Source organism: Balaenoptera acutorostrata, chromosome 19 (genome assembly GCF_949987535.1).
Source record: "Balaenoptera acutorostrata chromosome 19, mBalAcu1.1, whole genome shotgun sequence".
Classification (NCBI taxonomy): Eukaryota; Metazoa; Chordata; class Mammalia; order Artiodactyla; family Balaenopteridae; genus Balaenoptera; species Balaenoptera acutorostrata.
Window position 1 is genome coordinate 9,954,556 of NC_080082.1, and position 23,142 is coordinate 9,977,697.

The 23,142-nt window shown below is 43.8% G+C and overlaps 1 protein-coding gene across 1 annotated transcript in view; it reads right to left on the bottom strand.

Moving 5' to 3' along the window:
• WWOX (WW domain containing oxidoreductase) overlaps window positions 1-23,142 on the bottom strand; it is a 254,311-nt gene that overhangs the window by 560 nt on the left and 230,609 nt on the right. The gene's annotated exons all lie outside the window — the stretch shown is intronic.

Consider the following 23,142-nt stretch of genomic DNA (forward strand, 5'->3'; position numbering starts at 1 on the left):
GTGAACCCTATAGATGGGCAGGGCACATATGGATGGCAATAATGATGCTATTAATGAGGCCATTAATGTCTACGCTGAGCCGATGGTGGGTGGGCACTTACAGGCATCATCTCGTTTCATCCTCAGGACAACTGAAGGATAGGTTTGTAGTTTGCCTGTTTTACAATGAGGCATCTTATAAGAGATTGCAGAGCTAAGAAGTGTGGACAGCAAGACCTCAAGTCAGTCTGACACTGGCTGGAGCCCAGGTTCCCTCCTGGAGAGACACCAAAAGGATTGCAGGGGTCAGGATCTGAAGCCACCCTGGTCCACTGCAGGGCCTCCTAGCACACTTCTGGAAAGATCAGGGCTGCCTTGTATTTACAGAGCCCACCCAATTTTTGAGTCTGGCTGGACCTTGGAGGGTGAGCTGAAATGCTATCACTTCTTAGACGTCCCTCCGCTGAAGGACAGACTGCCAGGCCACCTGCCTGTTCAGGTAAGCAGATCCCCATAAAACGAACGGTGAGCTTGGGAATTCTTGTCTAGACTGCGATGTTAAAGTAAGGCTATGGAGACTAACACGATACTCGAATATTATGAAGGGGGATGCAAACGGCACCGCTGGGGACGTCCTCCACCCGAATGGACACAAACTGTGCTGAGAAGCGTCGTGTGTCTACGGCAGTTCACCTCTGCCGCCTAGGTCCTGGGCTCCGACCCAAGTCCCAGGCCTCGAACAATGAATATCAGGCAGAGGCAGCAGGAAAGCACACTGACTTTGGGCCATGTAACCTTTCTGAGCCTCAGTTCCCTCATCTGTAAATGTGAATATTATCTACTCTCAGAGTTGTGAGATTAAGTATAAAGCATCAAACATCCTGCCTTGAAGAGAGAAAGTATTTCATCAGTTTAACGAGGAGGAGATAAGATGCCCGTGGTGACAAATTCTTCCCCTGAGGCCACTGTGTAGTAAACCGTGGTTCGGGTGGGCTACAGTGCAGCAAGGTGGATGAAATGACGTTGATAGCAAGCAACGGTGCCCCCCGAAGACCACATCAGACCAAATCGCTGTTGGCTCTTGGAGGATCCAGGTCCTGCCTACTAACAGAGCCCAGTTTTAGGGAAAGGGCGTAGAGAGGGATTCAGTGACCTCCCCAAACCCCAAGAGCTTATCAGTGGCAAAGGCAAGTTGGCCAAAGAAGATTTAAATTCCTCAGGTAACAGCGGCAGATGCTCAAACCTGCAGATTTTGGAAGAAGGAGAAGTGTTGAACCTGATGCAGGAAAAGGGGAAGTGCCAACACATGGGTTCTGTTAGGGAAATACTGCACCTGGAGGGTCCAGGTAAGGCAAGGCCACGCCCCTCATCCTAGAGGGAGGGAAACTGCCCCCAGGAGAAGAGGATGCACCTGAGTGATACTGTACCCCATGCAGAGCGCTTGGGTCTCCAGATGGGGAGCAAAACCCCACCTGCTTTCTGTCTGCATGACGGATATTTATCTGTGGCTAAAATCTCTTCTGAGTGGGAAGTCTGCTAATGGCTAACTTTTCTTCCCCATAGATTCTTATACCTCCTAAATGCTCAACTACCCAATCTGATGTTCAGAGTTAGCGGATAAGGTGGCCTTTCACCCTCATCCTGCCTGCTCCGGCCCCAGCCTCTCCCGGCACAGAGCATGACACTCACCGCCAACACAGAATCTTACAGAACTTTGAATGGATCACAAGAGGAAAGTCAACTATTTAACCTATTGAGGAAGGGGTGGTAAAGACATTGCTCCTCTCAGCCGAGCCCCCGACGGAAACCCCAAGGGATACGCTGGCTACATATTAGAAAAATGGATGTTCATTCTTCCCCCGTAAAACAGGGAGAACATTCCCAGATGGTGACCCCCAAAGCAATATTTCCAATGAAACTGATGGCGCAGCCAAGTGGGGCAGTACATTCTTCTAAATGTGCAGCTTACACGTGGTAAGCTGTCTTTTGGTCCTCCCCCTTCACTTGAAGATAAAGCACAGGGCTGCCACTACCAATAAGAACAAAATCAGACCATACACATCCAGGGGGAACAAGGGGTCACAAGCCATCAAGTAGTTCAACAGACGAATCCACAGGCTGTGTGTTACTAGGCTCCTGGGGACGGTGGTTCAAGTCCACACGCAATTACTCAGGTAACTCTCCTGCCCTCGGTATCAGGTTTCCTGTTTCTGCTACTGACCCTGAGAAACGCAGAGAAACCGTGTGTGCAATGCAGTTAAGTCCAGTGAAGGAACAACACAGCTTTTAGAATTAAGGTGTGTGTATGCGTTGATGTGTGTGTGTGTGTTGGGGCGTTTGCTCTTCTGATTGGCTGACAAACTTAACGTGATAGAAATGTTTATCGTGGGACATGCTCTAAATGAGAAGGCAGGGGCTGATGGGCTGCAAACAGAAAGCATTTCTGAGGGATAAACTGCTGATTGCTAGGTGAAAGCAAGAGGCCCCATCTGCCAATGTGAGCTTTCCCGCTGAGTCTGACTGAGAACCTGGGACTCACCACAGTTCACTTTCTTGGTATAACTCACTTTTGCTGCTGTTGTTGTCGTTAACGTTAATTTGGAATGAATTATAGACTCACAAGAAGTGGCAAAAATAGTAGTGAGAGTGCCCACGTACCCGTCTCCTAGCATCCGCCCAAGGGGGCATCGTATCCAAGTATATAGCACATTACCAAATTAGAAAATCGACACTGTCACAGTGTAATTTATTAGACCGCAGACATTACTTGGATTTCACCAGTTCCGGGACGCACTCAGTTCCTTATACTTGGAATATCTGTGTGTATAATTCTACGACATTTTATCACATGCACAGATTCAAGATACAGAACTATTCCATCACCACTAAAGAACCGCTGGGTTTTTTATTAAGATGTTAAATCAGCATATGCCGCTCAGGACGTGAAAAGTTCAGGCCTGTTTGGCCAGAGTGTGCTCTCTGGATTGGCAACAGACGCCCATATAGAAAGTCCTAGCTTAAAACGCTTTTGTAGCTTGGAATGGCCAACAAGATATGCTCCTAATTCCTTAGTGTGGCTCACACAAGTGCCTCTGTATTCATCAGGATGAGCTTCAGTAAGGAACAGCCCCCAAACCTCAATGTCTTAAGACAACAGAGGATTATTACTTGCTCACGCTTCAGGCCCATCTCATGTCAGTGGGGTCCTGTTTATTGTTGCTGGCCAGGGGCCCCATCAGGTGGAGCCTCCACCCTCTGTAACATCACCAGCCTCTACAGTGTGGGGAAGAGAATGTGACGAGGTGCACGTGGAATGTCACAGGCTTCCACCCAGTGGTGACACGTGTCACTTGTGCTCACGTTTTGTTGGCAGAGCAAGTGTTGTGGCTGTGCTTAGCTTCGAAAAGGTGCAACCCTCCCTATGCCCAGCAAGAACAGAAATGCAAACATATACACAATGAATAACGGTAACGACTAACACTCAGTCCATGATTTTGCCCCATCCACCTCTCTAGGCTCATTTCAGGCCACTTCCTGCTTCATACTTTCCATTAATGATAGAAAAATTTAGAAATGACAGATGAACATGGACAAAAAAAGCATCTATAATCCCACCACCCCAATATTAACTGTTAGCTTTCCATAGGTCCCTCCCCTCTTCCCTTCGTCTCTATCTATCCATCTAACCAGCCAGCCAGCCAACCGTCCATCCACTTAGCTTTGGTTAACAGAAACAACTTCTTACTAGAACTTTGAATCTTTATAAAATGCCTCTCTCTACCCTTCCCCAAATCCTCACCCTTCTCTTTAATGACACCAGCACACAAATTTATCATCTCAGGCAAAATAGGAATGTAAATTTATTTTAAATTATGTATACAGATGCTGGCACCCAAGGTTTTAAAAGAGAACTGCACAGGTGGCCTTCCACACACGAAGCAGCAGGCAGCGTCTAAGTAGTTGAGAAGCCCACCTGCTCCCAACACCCCAGGCTCAGCCAGAAAGACACAGTAATGAAGCAACCCACACATTCTTCTTCCATTTCCCTGGAAGTCAGGGGATGCTCGGTGGCAGAACAGTCCACCGACACTCTCAACAGACCAAGTCTTCTCGGTTTGTTCTTTATTAAGTTCAGAAAACCTGGCTTAGTGATTCAGGAGTCTGCACATGCAGAATCGAAGGGGTTCTTGCTGTTGTTACGCAACAGGGATCTCTCATACCGTTTTACGACTATAAATTAGCCAAGTATGACTCAGACGTGATACTGCCTGAAACCAAAGGAACCATATAGGGAGTGTGCGGTGTTTAAAGGGAGAAGTGGGAGGATGTCGTCGTCCACAGCAGACGGCAGAGTTGGGCTGACCCCGAGCCACAGACCAGCATGGCCACGGTGCTGACAGTGTGACTTCAGGGGGGCTGTGCGACTGCGCTGGGCCTTAGCACCCATGCCAAAATGTGCATTTGCCTCGCATGATTAGGGTAAAGATTAGGTATGATGTATATAAGACATGGGGCACATAAATAATAATAATTATTTGTAAGGCCACTGCTAAAATGTGAGGTCCACTGTTTGCTTTTCAATCATAAAGCATGTTAGCAATTGCAGTCTCCCTTCTCTATTTCACAAATTTACCTTAAGTAGCTCAAAGTATGAACGGCAGCTCTGTGATGGAGGATGGATGACACATGACCCCAGAGCAGGAGGAAGGAGGCTCACTGCATCCCCCAGAGGCCAGGGTACCCCAGTTTCCAAACTCAGTAAGTGTTCTGAACCTGAAAGGTATTAAGACCATGGTGAAGGCCATGGACTCAAGTGGGACCTCCTGGGTCTAAATCCCACTTCTAGCACTTACCAACTGGGCAAGTTACTTCTTGCACAATCAGTTTTCTCTTCTGTAAAATGGAAATAAGAGCACCTGCTTTATCAGGAAATGAGGTGATATATGTAAAATCCTTAGAATAGCGCCTGACATCTGAGAAGTATTCTAGAACTGTTACCAAGGAACAGTATTACTGTGACTGTTTTTGTTGTTGTCTTTAGCATTGCTGTCAACATCACCACAATCTTCATCACCATCATCACCACCATCATCATCACCATCACCACCATCATCATCATCACCATCTGCACTGAACTGCTTCACTCTTCACTGAGAGAGGTGAACGGGGCCCAACTGGCCAATGGCAGCAATCTGAGAACCCTGGCCATATGAGCCCTCGCCCCACAGTACCCTCTTTCCCTACAGTAACCCTCTGCGGGCAGTTATTATCACCCGCCCGTTTCACGGATGGAGAAAATGAAGTTCATAAAGTGACTGCACATCTTCACGCAGGTAAAAACTGGCAGAACCACAATTCACACCAAGCCATGATTTTAATCCCTACTGTATACTCCACAATGCCCACATGGCCCACTGTCCTCACGCCCCTCAGAGGCCCATCCACCAAGGCCAATCCCAGGGGAAACCACCAGATCTGGAATAGCCTCGTACAGAGGCAGCATGCTGTCCTGCTCCTGGTCCACAATAAGAGAGACAATATCTACAAGAGTGAACTCATTCACTCATTCATTCACTCACTCTGCCTCTAAAGGTAAACATATATTCCAAAGATCCCAACTCCTTTACTTCTTTTCTTTTATTCCCCATCACTGCAACACCACGTAAGAGGAAATATCTCACACCCATAATCCGCTTACCATCAATGGAAGAACAAAAAAGGTAACATCTAATGGTAATAGGCCTTTGGAAAGCTGTATATAAATAATTTCAAGCGACCAAGCATATTTTAAAAACAGATTATTCCTTAAAAACCATTATTAATTGTAAACTGACTATGAATTAGCTAGAGTATATCAATGACTTTTCTCCACTATCCTGTAATGAACCAAAAGTAGCTGGTCTGGGAACCAAGCTGTTGTGTGTGATGGGACCTCACAGTGAACTCAGGTGGGCACACTTCAAAATACTCTCATCTAGTCCAGGAGTCCTGTTTCCTCCACTCAACTGGACCAAAGCATCCCCACTGCCCTCTTCCTGCTCAATCCTAGCCTAGCGGCAGGTAAGATCAGCTCTTCCTCCTGTTATGATACAAGCGCCACCTGTGAGCTGGTCAAAAAGAAGAGCACACGGTAACAACTGTTGGAGATGGAAAGATAGAGAAACCCAGATGAATGAATGGGAGCAGGGAGCCCAGCCTCCAACACACCCAGAGGAAATTCTCTTTCAGCGGATGGGGACTCACCCTATGGAAACCACAGGGGTGAGACTGACCATGGACCATGAAGGTGCCAATCTAGGTGAATTTGATGGGTGTGTGCCTACCCTCTCCTACACTTAGAGAAGAGTTCGCTTCAGGGTTTCCCTGAAAAAAAGCTCTCACGTACATATATTTATGGATAACCAGAGCCAAAAAAATAACGAGCATCTATGACTTGCTTGGCATTTATTTTTCATTAAAGAGTCATAGGGAAAAATCTTTTGAAGTATCTATCATTTCCCCCATTTCACAGACTAGAAGACAGAGGCCGGTACGGTTTAAGTGGCACAGCCTAGTCAGACACAGATCCAGGTTCCCAACTGGCTGGGATGGTTCCAGTGCTCGTGTCTTCACTGGAGTACCACACCGCGCTGAAGCCCTGTCCTCATATTCTTCAACAGATGACACTGAGATGCTATGAAGAAATTAACACCCTCTACGTATTCTTGTTTGTGTCTATTTTACATCATATTTATCTCATACACTTCAAATTTACAAGAGAAGCCTAGTGCTGAAAGAGAAAATGTAACCAAGGCAATAATCTACGTTCAGAGCTTATTGTTAATGGCATCCTGCAAATTCTAATCCAATGGGCCCTAACTGCATTATGCTGATGTCTCTCACCCCTTCACTTTACATACACTTGGTCCTGACTTTATGTTGTGAAACCTTAAATAGGAGTTGTCACATTTACAGCAGCAGGAGACACTGGTGCTGAGCACGTTATTGACATGACAGTATTCACTGAGCTACAGTACAGACCGAACTACACTGGTTTCATAATTCACCAACATCCTATGCGGGACTTCACAACACTAATTTCTCCAGTATCTTTTAAGTGATGTTAATGGTGGCCACGGGTGGCGGCATTTTCGCTGGGAAACGCAGGAGTAGCTAGAGAGTTGCATCTCCTTTCAGCTCTTGTACCTCTCAGGAGAATAACCCAAACCAGCCTCGTGAGCGAGTCTGATGGGGAGTTTGCCCAATCTTGGACAAGCCTAAAGATTAAAAGGATGTACTGATAAATGCTCTTTCTGAAAAAAGCATTTCTCCCCAAGGAGAAAGCAAAGTTTAAAGAGTCTCCTTTACAGCTCTACACACCTGTACCAATCTGTATACCACTGTGCCTTTAACAAGGAAAATCCTCTTAGGGAAGAGTCCAATTTCGAAATAGGGAACCAAACCAAAAATGATCCTTAGCAAACCCCTGGATTTTTTCTTACAGCCTTGAAGGAGAGGGGCTGATTTCGTCATTCCTGACTTTCAGATCAACCATCAGGCAGCAACCTTCACTCCTGAGCCCTCACAACTGCCCTTCAACTCTGCCCTCCCCACTAAATTCGTAAACATCCCTAATAAGAAAATTATGACAACACTTTCTTCATTATATACAGGTCAGAATTTCTGCCTTGGGTTGCTGGAACTCAATTTGCAAAATAACTGTATCAATATCTACAGGTAATTGTGAGGCTGATTCAAGGAGAAATTGCACCGGATAACAGCTCATTTAATTTGGTGTATGAGTTAACGCACCACGTAAAGCAAAACTATTAAAAATGCTTAGACGGTAATAGGCAATATTTTGCACCCTGGATAAAAAAATGCTTATCTTGCCAGAAACTAACAGGAGAGTGAAAATATTCGAAAACCTTCCAACTTCCCTCTATGCGACGTATTCACTTTGCAGCTTAAAAACAGTGTAAGGAAGGACAGCAAATGGCACGGGAGTTTGGCAGTCAATGTGATCGGGCATTTATGCCTTGCTATTGAAGAAAGAGCCTTTTTTTCATAGTGAATTTTTCATTCTAATGTAAGTGATGATTCACATTAACTATAGGTAAGGCATGGTTACATTTTCCTGAAGGATTGCAGGCAAGTAAAGACTAGTACGATAAGTTGAAGCGTAAAAGCTTTCTCTGTCATATTATTTATTATAATGGCATATAAAATAGCTGAAGTAAATAATAGATGACTAAAGGTAAATTCATATGATAAAGAATCCTTCAGTAGACACCATTACTTTTGACTGTTCTAGTTTTATACACAGTTGAAGACTCTTAATAAACAGGCCCTATATCTTACGTAAGTATTGGAAACATCAACGATGTGCTTTAAAGGCAACAGACTGGACATCAGCTAATTTACTGTATAATTAGATCCTCAACAGGAACAGTCTATATATTCTGAATATTTAATAGGTGGGTTCCTTAATGAAACTTGTTAAGGAAGGGGCACTGGAAGTCCCTTCTTTGGGGAAGTTGCTGATAAAAGAAAAATCAGTGATCCCCACCCCCCCCCAAGATTCAGAACGGTGTATAGCTTAAAACACAGAGATGCGGGACCTGTTGATTATCTGGTGACAGGTCAATGGTGGTTAGTTAAATTGACTAGAGAGAGACAAACAAGATTTGTCTGCTCTGGTTGAAAGGCTTCTGAATTCCACATGAAGGACCTGTGAAGTCTGAAAGATGCTCAGATGGAGAGAGACGATCTTCATTACGACCCTTAGGATGGAGAGGAACATACACTAACCAGTGTCTGCCTCAGGGGTTCTCACCCAGGGACATGCCACCCCCAGGGGACATCCGGCAAGGTGTGGAGACATTTCTGGTAGTCACAATTGGTTGGGGGTTGGGGGGCTACTGGTACCTAGTGGGTAGAGGCCAGGGATTCTGCTAAACATCCTACAACTGCCCCCAGATGGCAACGGTGCCGAGGGTGCATGTGTGAGTTTAGCGAGAGGAACCGTGATTCACTTAAGTGGGCTTCAGCGACTTAAATTTATCCTTATTTATAAAAATAAAACTGGCTCACTAATGAAAGTATAAATAATACAGAAGTGGATAATGTATCAAGTGAAAATATCTCCGGAATCCCGCTGCCCCAAGATAAACAGAGTGACAGTGATGCAAGTCCTTCCAGAGTACATTTTCTGCACATATAAAAACACTGGGCCATGATACATTTCTACAAACACAGTATGGTACTTCATGGGTTATTATATAATCTGGTTTTTCCCAGTTAACACATAATTGAATACGTCTAAATAGACTCCACTCACATTCTTTCCAACCCGTAGGTTTAGCCCATTGTAGGGCTGTTCAAGAATTTATTAAAAACTGAGCCCCTTTAGATTCCTCAGCACTCCTCCACACCCTTCACTAGCTTTGTGAACGTTTTACTTAAATTTCCGATGCCTGACCTTCCTTATCCGTAAAAATAGAAATAATAGCAGAACCTCGTCCTGGGGATTACTGTGAGAATTCAATGAGATAATAACCATGGAAAGCACCTTAAACAGAGATGCTCTAAGTGTTAACTACTGCTGTTGTTGTAATTAATATTATTTTACGTAGTTTCAAGGTTTTTGTTACTAAAAGCAATGCTGCAATACCTATGTTTCGCAATAAATGATTTTTTTTTTCTAGAGGATAAGTTCCTGGAAGTAGCATTGCTAGGTCAAGAGATATCTACATTTTAAACTTTGATAGATTTTTACTGCGTGTCCTCCTAAAAGGTTATATCAATTTCTATTCCCAAGAACACTGCAGAAGACTATGAAAGAAAACCAAAACAACCAATAATTCACACTGACAGTTAAAGTAAATTAATATGCACAGTCTTATATCTCTGTCTCTGATTCCTGGTACAAAGTGAGTGGCACAGAGTAGGTTTTCAAGACAGGCTTTAATTTATAAAATGAATGAATGAATATATAACACACCACCAAACTTGGGACAAATTTGTAAGTAGAAGTAAAAGCATGTTACTGATGTTGGCAACAGTGATTTCCCATAAGCCATTTAGAAAGTCAGGCTTTCCTCCTGGTGCATCAGAATGGCTGGCTGAGGGCCTGCCTCTCAGAAATTGGCCGCACCGCATGATGACAGATGTGAGCCTGGTATGCAGAGCATGCAGTAAACATGTAATAGTATCATCACGCTTGGGGACTGACCACGACAGTTATTTTTAATTTATGGATGAATTGAAAGAGAGAAATCTTTCAGAGGTTCTGCAGAAGCCAAGCAGGATATTCAACAGATAAACTAGAAAAGATTAAGAGTATATGTGCTTCCAAGAGAAATGAGGTTTCCTGCTTAAGTGGCATCCGCCTAAGAAGCCCCTAACAAGTTCCAACGAAAACACCCAGAAAGGAAGGAAAGTTGAGAACTCAACATAATACACACACACACACACACACACACACACACACGTCACAGTCAAGTTATCCCCAAATGTTGTGCACCTTTTACATTAGCTACAAGACCAAATAAATTACTCTTAAAAAGTAATTGAAGACAGAATTGAAACAACAATAACAAAGAAGAGATTTTGGGGGGGGGGGGGCGGGGCAGGGATTTCATCGAGCCATTAAATCATGTATGGCCTGGTTTGCTGGTTAAAATGATAGAGACAGTAAACAGTTTTATACTAAGTAAGAGAAAATTTAGATATGTATGTGAAAATTTCCAGAAGAAAGAAAAATATCAGAAGAGAGGGAGGGAAAAGAAAAGGGGAGGAAGGGGAGGGAGAGGACTAGGACAGGAGGGGAGGGGAGGGGGAGAGGAGGGGAGGGGAGGGGGAGAGGAGGGGAGGGGAGGGGGAGAGGAGGGGAGGGGAGGGGAGGGGAGGGGGAGGGGAGGGGGAGGGGAGGGAGGAGAAGAATAAAGTAAGTTAGTTTAGCTTCCAAACCAGCAGTAGCAGGATTAAAAAAAAAAAAAAAAAAGATGCATGGGGTACACTGGATATAAAGAAACTGGATAAATGCAAAAATAATATACAAAAAAGAATTAAAAATTAATAATAAAGGAAAACACTTGGACACTTGGTAGAGAGGAAACACAAAACTAAATTCATAAATTAGTACAGGTATATACATAATCACAAGAAATAAAAATGGACTTAAATTCACACGTTAAAGGCAGAAACCAACTAGAATTTAAGAATCACCTCTACGGTGTATAAATAGTGTGGACAGAGAGAACCAGCACCTCTCAAACCAGTCCTCCCTGGTCCACAGTATGCGGCTGTGCTGAGAAGAGACCGATCAGGCAGGAACTACATTTCCCAGCCTGCAGTGCGGTGGGGTGGGGCCTCTAGGTTTCCACCAATGGCCTGTGAGTAGAAGAGTGTGGCGCTCCTGGGCTACTCCTCATGTGAAATGGGTTCCCTACATTCTTTCTCCTTCCACATGATGGATGTAGATTATAATGATTTCCTCGGAGACAGTAAGGCCACTAGATGAAAGGAGCTTCGATACTTTATTCACTAAATGGGCCACAGCCCCCTGTCAGTCGGGGGCACCCGATGTGTATCTGTGTCATACACTGGAAATCACTTGGTAAAACTGTTCTCTCTCACAACTTCAAGTGTCAGTGCGGTTGCCTGCGCCATGCTACCTTTTACCAGGGAAGGAGAATCATACTGTCGGCAAGCAGAAAGGAGATCTGGGTCATTTTAGAGTTGCAAAATCCAATTGATTCTGGAGCCCAAACAGCAGAAAATAAGCCTGAAGACGTCTTTGAGAGACAATAGCCCATTACAACTTCTGAATTAATGCAAAGAATTCAGGCCAGTAGCATGTATCAGATTAATGATACAACTTACCACCCAAGCCCTTTATTCCAGGCAGTGGCCTGGTAGTCACTATGGAGTACAAAGAAAGAGAGACAGAGGTAGACAGACAGACAGACAGACTGAGATTGAGAAAGATTCAGAAAAAGAAAAGAGTCAGGCGTGCCTGTCCTGTGAGGTTTCCAGGGCTTTTCTGACAGCTTCACCAGGACTGCTTCTGGAAACAAAGTCCTAACAGGAGGAAAGAGTGGTCCGTAAGGAGGGGCAGAGTGAGGCCAACTCGGACACGAAGATCCAAAGCAGGGAATGGACGTCCCTGTCCCTTCAGTGCCCAAAGCATGCAGGTGGCCACATTCATATCCAACTTGCTCTGTGGTCTACTCTCTTGTAGCCAAAAGGGACGAACGGATCACGTCAGGTAATTCTGTTAAAAGCCAGCTAAGTTACAGACTGCGTGTTTTCAGAAGAGCAGCGCAGACAGCGTTAGAGTCAGGGGGAGAGGGGCTGCATAGGGGACACCACTTTATACATGTCCATTAGAAGCCGTTTTGGAACGGCATGCGTGTGAAAGCAGCTCGGCCTTAGTGCCCGTTCTTCCTGCCGCTTCAATATTTATAAACAGGGCTTCCCTGGTGGCGCAGTGGTTGAGAATCTGCCTGCCAATGCAGGGAACACGGGTTCGAGCCCTGGTCCGGGAGGATCCCACATGCCGCGGAGCGACTAGGCCCGTGAGCCACAACTACTGAGCCTGTGCGTCTGGAGCCTGTGCTCCGCAACAAGAGAGGCCGCGATAATGAGAGGCCCGCGCACCGCGATGAAGAGTGGCCCCCACTTGCCGCAACTAGAGAAAGCCCTCGCACAGAAACGAAGACCCAACACAGCCATAAATAAATAAATAAACCCAAAGTTTAAAAAAATAAAAATTAAAATATTTATAAACAGCATCTTCCCTTCTCCCTCTGGCTCGATGATGCAGATGTTCTCTACAGGCAGAGCTTCTGTTGATTACGGTGGGACAGGGTGGCCAGAGCTTTCATCTCTGTGAAGAGAGGACCAGGTCCATTTGGTCTTTTTTTTCTCAAGGAAAGCAGACTTTATGAGGCTGCACTCCTTTCTGGGGGTACCAGGTCTGCAGGACAACCACCAGAAGGATTTGGGGGTGTTATGGCTGAGGGTCACATTTTCTAGTTAATCTAAATGTCACCTCTCATCACACATCTAGGACTTCAGCCTTCCTGTCCCTGTATACATTTACAAACTCCAGTCCAAGAGGCAAACCCTCACGGTTAATTAAATATTTTTGAGGTCTTACTCTCTGGCTGATACTATTCAGGCAAGGGCAGATTATGGACTTTGCCATGTTCTACCCTGCTGAGCCCTTACAAAGTAGACCTAATTACCTGTACTTTAGAAACAAAACAAAGGCTGAGAAAGCATCCAAAAAAATCTGCTCGAAAATCATATAATTAGTACCTGGCAGAACGGAGATTTCAGTTTTTCCTCCACACTGATAAGCCATTTCTCCTTACAAGATAGTATTATTGTTTTGGGGCCAGAACTTTCTTTCCAACCCTGAAATTACCCCTAAATCCAGGAGATTATGGTGGGGTCCAAAAGTACTTCACTCCCAAGAATGTTGTTCTTTCCATGAACCCAAAGCCTTTACACTTCTTTCTTTTATGTTGACCATTAAAACTGTAACTTTATGATTTAAAAAAAAAACAAACAGCTGACTTCCACCTCGCCCCTCACCCCATCCCCCAGGCTCTGAAAGAGCCAAGTTTGATAACTAAGTCATGTGTAATTTGAAATGTTTCCATATGTGTGGAAATAAGATACTAATCTAACCACCTGCTCATTCTAATTTGGTGAAACAGACTTTTCTTTCCAAATGGCCATGAGTCCTTTAGAAAGTCAGCAAACTTTTTCTCGAATGGACCAGATAGTAAGTATTTTAGGTTTTGCAAGCCATACAAACTACTCAACTTTTGCAGCATGGAAGCAAATGCCGCCATAGATAATGGAAAGGAATGGGCATGGCCATTTGCAATAAAATTTTATTTACAAAAACAGGTGTTGGGCTGGATTTCCTCCTAGCAGGGCTTAAGTTTGATGAAACCTGTATTAGGACAAGAGTCAAGAAAGATGGCTGTGTTTCCTTAAGTCCGACAGTCCTGTACTTAATATTAGCTGCAGATTCCACTGAATGTAGGAGAAAGAAGAACATCATACCATGCCTTAAAGTATGTGTTGTCTGATCACACAGGCCATCAGATAAAGATACAGCTAACACACGGCATAAAGAGTCCCAAGCAGTGTGTACAATGGACTGAGTGGAAAGTATCTGTTAACACTGTTCATTGAAAATAATTTCCTACTAAATAATCTGAATTTTGGGAGTATTACACTTTGTAAGTATCAGCACTAAATGGTTCCTGCAATTCCACATCTGCTTGAACACAGGTTTTTTGTTTTGTTTTGTTTTGTTTTTAATTTTATTTTTGGCTGTGTTGGGTCACTGTTGCTGCACGCAGGCTTTCTCTAGTTGCGGAGAGCGGCTTTCTCTAGTTGCGGAGAGCGGGGGCTACTCTTTGCTGCAGTGCACAGGTTTTTCATTGCGGTGGCTTCTCTTGTTGTGGAGCACGGGCTCTAGGCGCTCAGGCTTCAGTAGTTGTGGCACATAGGCTCAGTAGTTGTGGCTCACAGGCTCTAGAGCGCAGGCTCAGTAGTTGTGGTGTGTGGGCTTAGTTGCTCTGCAGCATGTGGGAGCTTCCTGGAACGAGGGCTCGAACCCGTGTCCCCTGCATTGGCAGGTGGATTCTTAACCACTGTGCCACCAGGGAAGTCCAGGACCTTTTTGAAAAATACTTTGGCCACTCTAGAAGTTCATAAAAACCTGTCGAAAAATTGAAATATAGGTTTCTAGACATTTTCCAAGTATACCAATCCTTGGGCATTTAGGGTGCGAAGGACAGACTTTTTTTCGTTGGGCTCAAAGGCATGTTCCCAGATCTGCTAAAGAGTCTCTCCAGAATCCTAACAACAAGCATCAAATCAGAAGCCCCATCTTGTCCACTGGGTATGTGAACACGATATTTCTGTCTTGTTCGTATGCATTTATAGTGCAGAAAAACAAAAACAAAACAACAACAAAACACCACTTCTCTTAATGAAAACAGAACTATACACTTTGTTTTTTTTTTTTTTGCAGAGGAGAGGTGCAGATGTAGACGCAGAATTTGGGTGGGGGGAACCATTTGGGTGCGATAGGCAGTAGTACACACAAAATACCAAAGCAATGAAAACATGAAATAGAGACTGCTCATAGGAGAGTTACTAATGAGGCCATTTCTTCCATGTCCTGGGATTTTTCCAATCCAGATGACAGCACTAGATAAAGGGTGAATGAGAGACTACAGCCATTCCCTAAAGTAGTAAGAATTACAGCTCACATTATTATGATTCGGGATAAGTTCATGCCTTCTGCTGGGGAGAGCAAGGATGGCCCTTCCAGCAGGTATGTGAATCATTTTGCCAATGGTGAGGGATTTAAATCCCTCAATCTTGCTAGGAGTCAGTACCAAGCCTTACTGAGAACCACAGTTCCTTACTGGCAGAATGTTCTCTCGGGCAAGAACCCACCAAGCACCTGATTTACAGGGATATAAATATTTCCAAACAAATACGAACCCCACTAACAAGAAAAGATGAATACCAAAACAGAATCGTAACCACCAGCTGGCTCATGGCCCTGGGATCCTCCAGTGGACACTTCGAGGGTCATGGACCACGTCAAGAAGAGCCATCAGGCCGACAGTGACGGAAGGTGGGGCAGCCCCACCAGTTACTCTGGGCCGGGCACTCAGCTGAGTGCCTTGCATCCACCTAAGATTCCCTTCTTCACCCTCCGTGCCTTTAAGAGGTAGGTATTCGCATCTTCATTTTGCAAATGAGTAAATGGAAATTGAACAACTTGAGGTCGAGTAAGTCAGATGAAGGGAGGATTTGAATCCCAGTCTAACCAACCCCGGATTATCTGCCCCTGGTCACCCATAGTGCCTGTAAACTACGATCACTATGACCCTTTCTATGAAAGGGAGAAGGAATATGGGGGACTAACAGAATCCTTGCAAATGATGAAATTCCAAGTACCTAAGCAGAACAGGAAAAGGATGAGAAATCAGGAAAAGGCCAGAAAGACCACACGCGTAGGAAAAAGCAGAGAAAATACCCCATTCTCCTGTTCTCCCAAGATCCATAATCATATGCTACACTGTTCCCTGCAAGCGCAGACATACACAGGGTAGCACATTAATCCTTCAAACACTAACAGATGCTGGCAGGGATTTAGACTGGAATGTATTTACAAAGTGACAAATTATGTTCTGTATTATAGAGAGAGAGAGAGCACCCACAAACAGGCTGATAAATGTCAGCTGCAGTCACGACAAACGGTTTATTTTTATTATACTGTAACCACAAATGTTTTTTTTCTTTCTTTTTTTTTTTTTCCAGGGAGTCCCAAAGATTTATTTGTTGCAGGGAAAAAACAAGATTATATATGACACAAAGTAATAACTGTAAGATCAGTGATATTCTGGGCACCCTGCCCTCCTGGAAAGCTACATCCAGGCTGAACAGTGCTACTAAAAACGCTACCTTCTCCCAAGCACAGTAAATGGTTAATAAATCAGCACCGATACAACGCCTTGTAATTAGATACAGCCTTAGTTCACAGACTAGCCAATTGATAGACAATATCCAATTCCCCCTTTACTGGCTATCAGGAGGGTAGAGTAACTATTAAAATAAATGTAATGGCTGTGACAGGTAAGAAAATATACCAGAAGCTAAAATGTAATCAGTATCTCCAAACCCAAAATAAAATTATAGTCTTTGCTGCAAACATGGTCCCTGGAAAGGAGGCTTATGGATGGAGAGCGACATCCACAGGCCAAGCAGGGCAAGGTCACTAACTCGAAGGAATGTTCAACCTTGAAAACAAGATTGGGGCGGGGGCGGGATTTGGCCTGGGGCCAAGAGAAAATGTAAGCATTTATTATTAAGAGACCATCCTGAAGAATTCCTTTCATACACTTGGCCAGTCGAATGTTGGCAGGCATTCTTCAGGGAGCTCCAAGGCAAGACGACAGAATGGCAGCCTGGAGTCCACTGCCCTGCTTCTCAGTCGGTCCCCACCCTTAACTCCTTCTGTGACCCTGGGCAGGCTCCTGCTCCCCAAGGAGCGTCCATCCTCCCAGCTGTGAGCTAGAGGGTTTAGAGCTCCTGGTATTGCCAAGATCCCTCCCAGAGACCAACCCTCTGTCTGACAGGTTGAGGGATGGTAAATACAGGAGGGTGGGCAGAAGAAAACACACGCTGGTGGCCAAGCAGATTCGGTAGAAAGAGGAATATTTTCTTCTCTTCTGGGATGCAGATTTCTCATGAAATCACTGCAAGTCACAACTCCCCACACTAACACACTCTAAAAGCAAACTTTTGGAAAGATATGACAGGAACACATAAATATATTCAAATGCACAGATTACACAGAAGGGTGAAGAATCACACACACACACACACACACACACACTCTCTCCCAGTGATGACTACACAGAAAGGTGATTCTTTCTTCCTGATAATGGATAGAACAGACTACTGTGGTGGGGAGTGGGTGGGGATGACTCTGTCATCAGAGGGCAGGCAGGAGCTCTTCTCTCCTACCCCTGGAACTCACTGCGGGAGGAGTGAGAAGGAGGCAGTGGTGAGAAGTACACAGTGACAGTCCCTGGGGCCCAGGAAACAAGATTCAGTCCTGACTCAACCACCTCTTCAATGTGTTTTGACCTCTTGGAACCCTGGAACGTCACTCTTCCCATCCCTGGAACCATAATGTTAATATCTCCTTCACTGTGGGAGGGTTAGACAAGATTACGCTTGTACCCTAGAGGGCCCAGCACCCGCCTGCACGTAGGAAGTTATGGATGAACCGTGTCTATTATTTTTAAGCTCAGGCTGCTCCCTGGAAACCCACCCCCCGACAAAGCCCTTTCCAATCCTAAAAGAAATACCTGCCTTTCCCACAATACCATGACAGTTTATTTTTCCTTTATCCTAATTCACATCCCATCACCACTTCCTCATGTCTTCTCTTATTGTTTCTAAAGGGCAGGGGGTGGCAGGGGAACAGGACACAGATTCAGCACTGAGCATGCTCCCATGAGTTCCCTTCTGTTCACTAGGCCAGTATGTCCCAAAGAGCAGGGCTCTGTTCTCAGTAGCCTATGGTGACATGAAATCAAAGGTGGGGAGCAAGGAGGCAGACAGTGAAAAGCGGAAATTCACTCCATCAAAATGGCAGTCCATCACAGAAGCCAACCAGAAGAAGGTCCTGAAGAAGACGGTCCAGCCAAAGCTGCAACAATTTGAGTAACAAAATAAATGATGATATTATTGGACTATAAACTATAGAATAAAATACATACCTGTGAATCTATACTAATATAAATAAAATAATTCAATCAATCAACAAATGGGGAAGACAGGATCGCTCTTCTTTCAGAAGAACTCCAATTAATCAATGCAGAAACCAATGCAAGAAATACAAAATCACCATTAGGCAAACGCCACCACTGTAATAACTGCTATACGCAAGATGTACTCATGGATGTTGAAAGTCAGTGTGTGAATGTTTAAGGAGAAAGAGAATGCCAGCATAATCTCAAAGCATCTCCCCCCAAATATTTATGCAGTACGAAGAAAAAATTAGTAACAAATTGATGCTGGAGAAACTCAGCAGGCATCACCTTCACCAAATGATCAAAGTGACTTCACCATTAACATCACCAGGGAAAGACGTACCAACATCATGCACCACCTGACCTGCTTCACTAAGAAAGACACAACATCATTTCTAGGATGCTCTTGCCAAAAATCTGCTTTAACTCAATCTAATCATAAAAAAAAAAAAAAAAAAAAAATCAGATGCACCAAAGTCTCAAGATCAGGAAGGACAGGGAAGGAATGAAGAACTGTCAAAGACTAGAGGCGGGGCTTCCCTGGTGGCGCAGTGGTTGAGAATCTGCCTGCCAATGCAGGGGACACGGGTTCGAGCCCCGGTCTGGGAAGATCCCACATGCCACGGAGCAACTGGGCCCGTGAGCCACAATTACTGAGCCTGCGCATCTGGAGCCTGTGCTCCGCAACAAGAGAGGCCGCGACAGTGAGAGGCCCGCGCACCGCGATGAAGAGTGGTCCCCACTCGCCGCAACTGGAGATAAGCCCTCGCACAGAAACGAAGACTCAACACAGTCATAAATAAATAAATAAAAGAACGTGAATTTCTTTAAAAAAAAAAAAAAGACTAGAGGCGACCAAGAAGACAGAATTAAAGATAAGATGGGATCGTGGACCAAATCCTGCTCTAAAAAGAAGACAGTGATGGAAAACTCGTAAAGTGTGATTAAGCTGGTATAGTAAATATTAAAAACTAATGCCAATTTCCTGGTTTTGATAATTATATTATGGTTAGGTAAACTGTTAAAATTAGGGGAAGGTAGGTAAACCCTCTGTGCATTTTTGCAACTTCTATGTAAGCCTAAAGTTATTCTGAAAAAAAGTTCATAAAATACAATGAAATGACTGTCTTTTGGAGTTGGTGTTCCGTGTTAAAATACCCTTTCTTTTATAAAGTAGTGTTGATTATTGATGGAGGCATGTTGTAACATTTGTTGATTTTGTTGTTATTTTTTTAATTAGTGTCCTTTTTAGGAAAAAAACCCCCAACACTTGGCAAACTTAAGTTGGTGTCCTCCTTTTTGTTTTCTTTTGAAAAAGTTTAGGGGATCCTGAAATCCAAAAATCTAAGAACCACTAACTACGCTCATCTAGAAGTATTTACTGGAACTTCCCTGGTGGTCCAGTGGTAAAGAATCTGCCTTCTAATTCAGGGGACATGGGTTCGATCCCTGGTCGGGGAACTAAGACCCCATGTGCCGCGGGGCAACTAAGCCCACGCACCACAACTACTGAGCTTGCACACCACAACTAGAGAGAGAAAACTTGCACGCCACAACTAGAGAGAAGCCCACACACCGCAACGAAGAGCCCGCGTGCCTCAACAAAGATCCCACATGCCACAACTAAGACCCAATGCAGCCAAAAATAAATAAATAAATAAATCTATCTTTAAAAAACAAATAAATAAATAAACACTAGTTTTAAAAAAATTAAGTATTTAATGATGATTGGATACTGACGCAAGGAAAGTTTACAACATGAGCACTGCCCTCTTCACAGAATACTATCAATATTCTAATCACAAAATTAAGTCCCTGTGCTACTGCAGTGTCAAACCAAAATGAAGGTCATGGTAACCTCTTCCAGGAAGTGCCCCCTGATCACTCCGGGTCGATCACATTTATCTCCCACTGTGGGAAGCAGGGATCTAGCACAGAATCTTTGCTTCTTCATGTGCTTCTCACATCAAATTTTGAGTTTCTTAAAAGCAGGGCCTCTCATTCACATCCCTGTATCTTCTGAGAGGTTTTTCCCCCCAGTGAAAATTCAAGTTATTAAAAAAATAATTTACATGCATGTCTGTAGCTTTTGAATGCAAGTTAACTGTTTCAATATATAAGCTATGAAATGCTGAGAAACTCACAACCTAACTCATTTTAAGTCTTTCTTTCGGCCCCAAGGTGGGTTTAAAACAAACAAACAAACAAACAACAAGTCGTTTCATTTATTTCCTAAGTACCAACTATTGATCCCTTATATTTTCTACGTGCTCTCCTTATAGCAGTTTTGGCACCCTGGTGATTAGTGCTTTAATAAGGATTAAGCACAGCAAAAACCGCAACTTGTACACGCTACATTTCAGATTAGCCTGAGAGCTTTAAAGGTTTTTATGTGAAACGTTATAAGTTTTTGTTTAACATACTTTTAAAGTTGAGAAGAATACTGGGACAAGTGTACTCGGTTATCAATCAAATGCATGCTCATTCAGCAAGTAATACAAATCATTAGAAAATGATAAATACACAGTGAAGGTGAAAGTGTGGAAAAAGAGCCCCTCTGACAAGGCTGAAAAAAGAGTATAAATGGGAACAACCTTTCTGAAGAAGAATGATCAATTTACATTTAAAAGCCTCCCTTGGCCCAGGTAAATCAGCAGCACTGCTGGTGACTGTGAAAAATTGAAAACAGCATCTGTGCCCAGCAAGAAGGGATTCATTTAATAAGTTATGAAGGTATAACGTAGAGTCACTAAAATGGTACTGCCAAAGAATACTTACTAATATGAAAAGATGGCCAAAATATGTTAGGAAAAAAAATCAGACTACAGTGTGACAGCAATTTTAGTAAGTATAGATAAATATATTTGAATTTTAAAAAAGAAGAAAGGAGACACACCAGTGATTGCTTCCGAAACTCAGAAGTACTTACTCCTTATTTGTGTATGTGTAACTACGATTGTGAAATCTGTCAAAATAACGACGTTATTTTTCAATCAGGAAAAAATTAATTAGCAGAGTTCTAATTTCATGAAATAGATATATGATACATGAATATATAATATACATGAATGAATTTACAGCTGGCGTAGGCATTTTATTTCCTGGAAGAACACACAACAGATTATCTTTTGGTAGCAGTACTGATGTTTAATGGATGTTTAAAGGGAAGAGACTTGTCCCTTAGATTTTTCTGTGTTATTTAAAATTTTACCATGGGCATAATTTTTTTTTTAAATAAAGAAGTAGTTCTAAGAGTAAAAGATAAGAGGAAAAGTTAACCTTGCAAGTGTACTCTGCCCAGCCCTAATGCATAACTCAGTTCCTCAAGGAAACAAATCCTCAGGCACGTGAGTGACAAAGAAGGGAACAAGCACCAACCTTCTTGGGATCAACGCGTCTCCCCCTCTTCGGCGAGGAACCACAGGCAGAGAAATCAGGCCTGACCAAGTTCGAATCCGAGTTCTACCACACTTAGCTCTGTGATGCCAAGTAATTCACCAAACTCTCCAAGACCCGGTGAAATGGGGTAATTATATATACCTAGCAAGAGTGCGTGGGCATTCAATTAGGTAGTGAGTATAAAGCATGTAGCAATGTGCCTGGATGGGGAGGAGATCAATAAGCTTAGCTAACATTGATAATAGTAACAATCATCACAACAACAATGATTATAGTATCTCCAACCCCACAAAGCTGTATTGAATATTGAGAATAACGTATGTGGAAATGTTTAGCATAAACAGTCTATGACTATGTCCCAGGGCATGCTCTCATTATATCCAATCCTATTCCCCCAATCAAGGTTATGACAATGCCATAAAGACAATGTTTCAGAGAGGTTACAGATGAAAGGGAAGCCACCCTCTTACACACACTGATTTAATTAGCCAAAATACAGCCACTGATGGGAAGAGAGGTGGCCTTGCACAGAGGAAGAACATGGCTCAGTGGAGGCGGCGGCCTATCTTTCCATAGTTGTGTGTGTGTGTGTGTGTGTGTGTGTGTCTGTGTGTGTGTGTGTGTCTGTGTGTTAAGAGGGCTATCCGCGGTCTTCCCTAAGCAAGGTCTCAACAGAATCTAGAGGTTTCCACATTGACATTACAGCACTATCCAGAGGTCCTCACTAACCAGAGGATCCCAGAGGACCCCACTAGCAGCCCATCTGCCTCCTGTCACAAGGAGTATTGCGAGACATCAGGGACTTTTGTGCCACCATTCGAAGTACGGGCCATCCAGGCCATATGTGCATCAGGGGAGAGAAGGCAGAGCCTGCATCCAGCATCCCCTGCCTGTAATCCCTTCCTCAGCCTTCTAAAAACCCCTTCCTGTATCTCTATAATCGGGTTTCAGAAAATGCAAAAGGAACTGAGGCAAAGATATACAGAGCCACACAGTCAAGCTTCCTGTAGAAGTCAGCCATCTAACCTCTGATGGGGCCAAGTGCCCAACTCACGTCACATGCTGTGCCTGGGAACTTTTATTTCCACGGGATCCTCTTCCACATAGCACCTCTTTGCCCCACTGCCCTGCCCCTACGTCTGCTTAATTCAGAGCACTGGAGATGAGCTTTCGGGAAGCAAGACTTAAAATGATGTGGAGACGCACGACACCTCCTCCTTCCCTGCCCGGGGACTACAATTCTCTCATGTGCCCACAGATCCACAGGAAAATCAAGCGTTTCATTACAGAGCTTTGACTCTTCACTACTTAGAGGGGTTTTACTCTTATTTTAAATAAAATTTGATTTGAACACATGAAATGTAAACCACCATACAGCATACACTAGAAAAAATATATATGCATACGTGTGTGT